The sequence below is a fragment of the Schistocerca americana genome, chromosome 3, assembly GCF_021461395.2.
Source record: "Schistocerca americana isolate TAMUIC-IGC-003095 chromosome 3, iqSchAmer2.1, whole genome shotgun sequence".
NCBI lineage: Eukaryota > Metazoa > Arthropoda > Insecta > Orthoptera > Acrididae > Schistocerca > Schistocerca americana.
The window spans coordinates 608,717,905-608,725,878 of record NC_060121.1 but is presented as its reverse complement, the minus strand read 5'-3'; positions in this window follow the sequence as shown (position 1 = coordinate 608,725,878).

Genomic DNA, 7,974 nt, shown 5'->3' with positions numbered 1-7,974 from the left:
GCTGGTGCAGACGTGAAAGCGGACAGTTCTGGTCTAGACACCAAAGGGGACAGTTCGGATTGAGACGTGAAAGTGGACAGTCGGTCTTTAGGCAGCTAGGAAGTGAAACGACTTAGAAAATGTCGCGTTGTGTGGTATCGCGGGACTTGGTCACTGAGCAGTGAGCAGCCGCGCGCCTGGTGTGAACTCTAACTTTTCGTGTAAATATCAAAGTGGAGAATTGGACTTGTGTTTCGCTATGAGATTGTGAATGATTTAACTGTGTCAAATTGATATGTGCTCGAATGTAATAGTAATTTCTAAATGATTGTGAATGATCGAACTGTGTCAAATGGGTATGCGCTCGAGTGTAATAGTAATTTCTAAATACGACCACTTTCGCTATTAGTTTCCTTTCTGAATAAACATTATTCTTACCAAATCGCAACTGTGTGGCCTACATCATTTATGGGTCGTTAATTTAGCTTCTGGTATTATTATTACTTTAATTACACATTACATTAACTTTGTTTCATACAATTTCGCTAACTTGCCATCAGCCAGACAATTTAATCAAAGGGTCACAAGTGTCTAGTTTAGGACGTGTAATGTGACACGTGCGGTTCAACCCCTAGATGAATTTGAGCCAAGACATTTCGACGAAGAGCAGACGCATGTAAGTCCGAACGTCTTTGGGATGTTAGCTCGCAAAGTGCATCGGTATATGAAATAAGCATCCATTAAAATCCATCCAATACATATCTCTCTATTACTTGGCACTGAACCGAATTCAATTTTAGTTGGGTTGCACATTTCATAATTCCAACACGCCGAGAAGAAATAAAAAGGCTAACTCCTGTTCTACTAAGCTTAACTTCCTGAGTGGCTTCATGTTCGAGATGTGATGCAATCTGGGTGATTTCGTACCTCTAAGCGTTTCAACTTCTGCTGCATTTGTGTGTACCTTTCTTCATACGCTGGAAGGTCCTACACACACATTAAATAATTTATTGCCCTATAGATAACAAACCATTTGGTCAAAATATTCACTCCCTTCTTGAACACCAGATGACGTACTCTCCCCTTCTGTCTTTTCTGTCTAAGTAATGTTTTTTTCTGAACAGCACCAAACGGCATAGTGTGTATCGGAAATCGAGCTCGGCTACTAACAGCGGTGTGAGATCAACAATAGGTCACAGTCTAGTTGGCGTCGAGGCAGTAAATACACGTAACAGCAAAAGTCGCAGCAACTAAATAAAATGGTTGGGTTCTGTTCGAGATAGTGTATAAAAAACGGAAACCACAACTCGGCAGAACACCTGGAAACTTACCTTGATAATTCAGAGTGTCATGACATCAGAACGAGCTTCTATGGTAACTTAACTGTGACCCATCACCAGAAAAATTAAGCTTCCAGAAACCACAAAACAAACTTTCTGATTCCACCCCACCAGATGAAAAGGAAATACGAAAGGAAGTGTCTGGCAAAGATTCAGTTGTTGCAGAACTTTTGAAGTACGCAGGAGACAGTTTCCTGAAACGACTTGAAAGACTCTTTCAAAAAATCTGGCTCACGGGGGAGATCCCAGAAGAATCGAGAGATGCTGTCATCCACCCGTTGCACAAGAAAGGAGACAAATCCAATGTCAATAATTACAGAGGAATATCACTTCTACCTGTAGTATACAAGATCCTTGCCATTGCTCTCAAACATAGAATAGAGCAACACATAGATCAATAACTAGGTGAGTGTCAAGCCGGCTTTAGGACAGGAAGATTGTGTGCAGAGCAGATCTTTACCATCAAAACCTTAATCAAAACAAAGACACTAGCAGCTCATAAGAAAGTGATCATGACATTTGTGGACTTTAAAAAGGCGTACGACTCCGTAGATAGAGACACATTAATAGAAGTGCTGAAAGAATTTGGAACAGATGATAACACAACCAGGCTTATTCAGCAAACACTATCAAACATCCGATCACAAATTAAATTTTTAGGAGAACTGTCAGAGCCCTTTGAAATGAAAACAGGTTTGATACAAGGAGACAGTCTCTCTCTGATCTTGCTCAACTGTGATTTAGAAAAAGTTATCAGGGAATGGCGAAAAGAAGTATGTCAGTTCAACTTTCCAAAAGGAATCAGACTACGCCGCAAACAGTCTGGGCTTACATTTGAATGCCTCGCGTATGCAGTTGATATAGCGGTTTTTGCAGAGAATCTATAAATTGCAACTAAACAGATTAAAGCCCTCAAGGATACAGCAGTGAAAGCAGGATTGCAAATATCTTTTGAGAAGACACAATATATCAACATAAATGCCACTGATCAAGTCTGCACATCGAGGACCAAGTATGGCGACATCAAAAGAGTTCAGAATTTCAAGTGCCTAGGAAAGATTTTGAGTTCAAAAAACAATAAGAAGGCAACAATTGAAGAACGAGCAAGAAAAACGGAAATAGCATTCAGATGGTGTCAGAACAGACACAAATCCAAATCACTCTCATTCCAGGCCAAATTCCAGCACTACAGCACAGTCGTCAAACCTGAATGTTTATATGCATCTGAGACAATAGTCAGGAAGGGACTTCCAGACTTGGAAAAGAAAGAAAGAAAATTTCTTAGAAAAATTCTTGGGCCTAGAAAAATATCTAATGAATTGACCTTCCGTCTAAGATCAAATCAAGAACTTTATCAACGATTAGAAAATATCAGCACCACAATGAAGAAAAGAAGACTGACTTTCTATGGACATATTAAAAGAATGGAATCAGAGAGGCTCGCCAACAAGATTCTTCTCTTCCAGGAGAACAGGAAGACACAAGTTACATGGGTGAAAGAAGTGTACTGGGATCTAGAAAAATGCGGTATCACGACAGAAGAAATTGTGAACAGGCAGATCTTTAGGAAAAAAGTTGCGGAGTTAAAGGATTTCTTCGAGGAGAAAATAAGGAAGAACAGAGTATTCTCGGCAGATGAACGTGCACGAGTGCGTCAGCGGATGAAAATGGCTCAAATGGCTCTGAGCACTATGGGACTTAACTACTGAGGCCACCAGCCCCCTAGAACTTAGAACTACTTACACCTAACTAACCTAAGGACATCACACACATCCACGCCCGAGGCAGGATTCGAACCTGCGAACGTAGCGGTCGCGCGGTTCCAGACTGTAGCGCCTAGAACCTCTGGCCACTCCGGCCGGCGCCAACGGATGAAGGAGTACTGGCGAAAGAGAAAGGAAGAGAACTTTAGAAAGTGAGGGAAGTTGTGTAAACGTAGCCCATAGATGACTGTAACGAAAATAATAGTAATAATAACAAATAATTTTCTTGTTGCCTTTGCAGTCAATCGGAACATGACAGTAGGATACACAATTAGACATCCCGTAATGCTGCTTTTTGTCCTAAGATTTCATAAAAATTACTCCCCCTTTAACGCCTGTGCCCTTCATCAGTTACAGATAAATTTTCAGTCATGAGTCGGAGAACAGTGAGAAACATGTGCAAGTAAAAACTTTAGATTCGTAACCCTTTCGTAGCTTCGGCGTTGGTACATATGGTGTATGTTTTCGTCATTATGATTTAGATAGCTCCCTTCACTGTAATCCCACAAATATTTCGACAAGGCTGCTACTGCAGGGGGCTCCCGGACGTCCTACTGCCAACAGTTCTCAGTCAACGGACTATGCCCAGGAGCCTGTCACTCATTGAATTTTCACTAATAAGGATAGGTGAGAACGTCCCCTCAACGATTCGATCCTCATTTAGAATACGTCAAGTTCATGACTGAGACTTGCAGTAGGCAAAGGCATAAGACACAAGCAGCCACTATCGAGGAAATGGCGTTCGAGGATTGATCGTTGTAGTTCTTATACACTTTATATGTGTTTGTCACTGTGGAGCGTTGGAGGCTCATAAGGGCAGGGCCTCAGACATAGACAACCGATTTGGCAGGTCGCTTGTGTAGAACCTAAAAGGAGGGATTAAGATATTTTGGCTTAATAACCCACCGTTTTCGAGTAAACCATACCTGAATTCTACGACGTCTAATCAACTCAGAACTGACATGATAGACAGATAATTGAAAACTGAACGTTTTTCTTCATGATTAACATGGGGTCCGCAGATACCCATTTTCCTAGGAATCGAGGAAAGCAATTTTTAAGACTGCCCCGAATGTATCCATAGGATAAACGCTCTTCAACTACAGTTCTGAACTGTGTTCAATTTGCAAGTGCATTCACCAGTTCCTTTTCATTCGTTTGGATTTTTCTCGCACTGAAACTGGTAGGAATAGGTGGTTGTATAAGTTCATTTAATCAACGAGGTATAATAACAAGAGATGCAAATAAATTTCTAAACGACTTGAATAAATAAAGATTTTAAGTCTTAATCCTCTTTGTGTGAAAACGATTCCGAGTAAACTACTGCGAAGACGAGCATACAACGGACGTTAACGCTTAAGGGAGAAAAACGAATCCTTGTTTCAAAAGGTAGTTTAGGCAACTAAACTAACGTCTTTGCATGCGACTCAATGTTCCACCATAGCGTCCGGAAAATTGTTGCCTAAGATTTCCCTGTGCTTATAAGAAACTCATACTTAATTTGGTCCTCGGTGTGTACAAAAGGTCAATAATTTAACCAACTCTTACAAAATGCTTACATCATTTGCTGCAAAAGTCGATAAATTCACAAATTGAGTTTACAGAACATATCTGGAGAACATTTTAAAACTGTATGTTTCCGATAGCAAGTTTTGTCTGATAGGTCGGATAGGGGATTCCTAGAGTGGACAAACTAATGCCGCCATGAACAATAGCTTGTTTACAGACGACGAGGGTCAGCCGACATGGGCGGTAGGACAATACTGTCAAAATGCACAGCTGTGTGTCAGCCATGTTATGCTTATTTTTATCGCCAGGTTGTAAACTTTATTTAGAAGATTCAAGATTACCGTCAGCAACTCAGCAGAATTGCATAACCGCACAGATGTAATAGCAATTCACAGCATAATTCATGATCAGTTTTCAGCACCGAGCCACGCGGGATTAGCCGAGCGCTGCAGTCATGTACTGTTTAGTTGGTCCCGGCGGAGGTTCGAGTCCTCCCTCGGGCATGGGTGTGTGTGTTTGTCCTTAGGATAATTTAGGTTAAGTAGTGTGTAAGCTTAGGGACTGATGACCTTATCAGTAAAGTCCCATAAGATTTCACACACATTTGAACATTTTTTTCAGCACCGATTTTCAGGAAATGTTATAGTATGCTTGGTATACATCGAAAATAATTCTCAGAAAAGAAATATTTCTAAATGTTTCCGCCGCCTCTTTGGGAGGAACGATGTAGTTGCGCGAAGATTCGATTCATTAGATGTTCTTAGTGCTCGAAGTATATTTGCTTCGAATGTTTGTATAAGAAGTAACTTCCATCATGTTCGAAGGGAACTCAGTACATCTGAAAGAGTGAGTGGAAGAACCATTGTAAAGTGACAAGGATTAAACTTTTAATGGTTTACTAATCAAAGACGTTTGAGCAATTTATTTACCTGCCTTATTATTCCTCATTGATTTAGTCACCTTATTAATCCTTCTATTTCTACGAACGGAACGAAAAAAATACAAACGAAAAAATAAAGTGCACAGCATTTGGGACTCCATTTTCTCTGGTCTCCATTCAGATTCCGTTGTCTCTACGCTAGTGGCGCTTTCGATGAAAAGTTATGGGAACATAAGCGGCAGTCGTGAAAATTTATTTCCTCGATTTCTAGGAATATATGCGTTTGAATACAACATATATGATGATGGCAAATGCTGAATTCTCAGTTATCTATTTATCCTGTCAATTTTGAGCCGATTGCACGTCGTCAACTTTAGGTGTGGCTTCCCCATGAACCGAGGGGAGCTGAGACAAAATATCTAAAAAGTCTTTCATTTTAGGAAGTACACCTTGGACCACACAAATACCGGTAGCAGGCGAATCAGTTGGCGGTGTCTGAGGCCTTCCCATTGTCAGTGGTAAGCTCTTTAACTCTTGCATGCGATGTCAAAGATCTGAGTATACACGTAGGCAAATTTTTCCAGTATGCGCTCATCCGAGCTAGTAAATTATGTGTACAAATTTATTTGATATTCATAAATGCACACGTCATGTGTCCTGAAACATCTGTTTAAGGAATTCGTTTACATACAAATATGATTTGCCCGTGGAAAACCTTCATACTATCATAGTATCTGTTTTATATTTTCTCCATGGTTGTGATGAACTGCTCAGAATTTCACATAAACAGATTTTCCATTTAAATTCATTCCTAAAATGGAACTAGTTGTACTGCGTAAAGCGACATTTGAAAATCTGTGCCGGAGTGGGATTCGAACTCAAGAGTTCCCGCTTATCGCGATGGCTCGCCCTACCACTTAGGCTACCTGAACACGAGCCCTGGAGAGACCCAAACTTTCACATGTCACATGTCATATGTCTTAATTCGAAAAACATGCAGTGGAATCACGAGATGTGGGAGTGTGCATAAATGAATTAATAATGGATGAAAGGAAATAGATAGTGTAATCTGATGTCCTAAGCGGTAAGACGACTGCTAGGGATAAGTGGGAAATCCGGGTTCAAGTCTCCGTCGGCACCAATTTTCATACTTCACTTTAGGTAGTACGTCTATATCTATTACAGTTAGGTCGAATTTCTGGAATAAATATCTGTACTTGATTGTAGTTCGTCATCGAACATAAATATACATAAGGCGAACATGGGCCTGCGACGAAAACGACAATGATAGAACATGACTTCTTGTTGTCATGGTTCTAAAACTTGCAAGGAATCACGGGATGTGCGTGTGTAGGTAAATGAATCTATGATAATAAATAAATCTATGAGAATAAAATAAATCTATGAGAATAAATAGATAAGTGTGTGACATGTGAAAGCTGAGGTCGGTCTGGGGAGTGTGCTCGGAAAACGTAAGTGGTTAGAAAACTGCTCGGAATAAGTGGTAAATCCGGGTTTCGGGAATAAATTTCATTATCTGAAACGGTAGTTTGCCATCAGATATAAATAGATGTTCCGTTGGCAATGTGGATAAAAGTAAGAACACTGTCTTCGTCTATCTATTGAAAAGTACGTTTTGGTTATTCGTCCAACAGTTACTACAGTGATTACGTGAGTCGTGAATGGTCTGAATGGCCATTTCTAATTTTAGATATTACATTCTCTTGAAAAGTCTTTATTGGATATAAACTTTCGTATTTCTGAATATCAAAGATACGGACATAAAATTATTTCTCATTCAAACGAGTGAACGCTAAAGAAAAATATGTGCTGGGAGATGGGCTCAGTCACAGAGCATCGTTTGTTTGCATTGGTGCATTTTGAACACATTGCGTACACTCTACGAGAAAAAAAAAATATAAAAGAAAAAAAGAAAGAAAGAAAAAAGAAAAGACGACGCACCACGATGTACTTTTCGGAATGGAAAGGAAATCAGTATATGTGATGTGAAAGTAAAGACAAACAAACGCTTACATTTTCAGAAAACTTGGACGATTTATTCGAGATAAAGGGTTTCACAAATTGAGCAAGTCAACAACGCGGTGGTCCACCATTGGCAGGCAGTGGAGTCGTATTTGGGAGTAGAGGGTTTCGAAGTGTTGTGCGGCTTTCTCCTATGAGATTTTCCGTGGTTTCCGTAAACAGCGTGAACCCAGGACTATTCGTTTTAAATAGACATAGAGATTTTGTTTCCCGTCTTTTCTGTAACTGAACTTGAGCTCTACATCTAATGACCTTCTCATCGACAACTGATTAATCTCTAATTTAAATGTGACCGCGTCAACGTAAATAACCACTCACAGACGGCTGGTGACAGTACCCGCAGTGGAGGGTATATAAAACGGAGCGAATTGTCTAACGTCCAAAAGGGCATGATCATTGGCTTTCGGGCCAAGAGTGGAAGCCTTACTGGAACGGCTAAGTTTATAAACCGTTCGTGTGA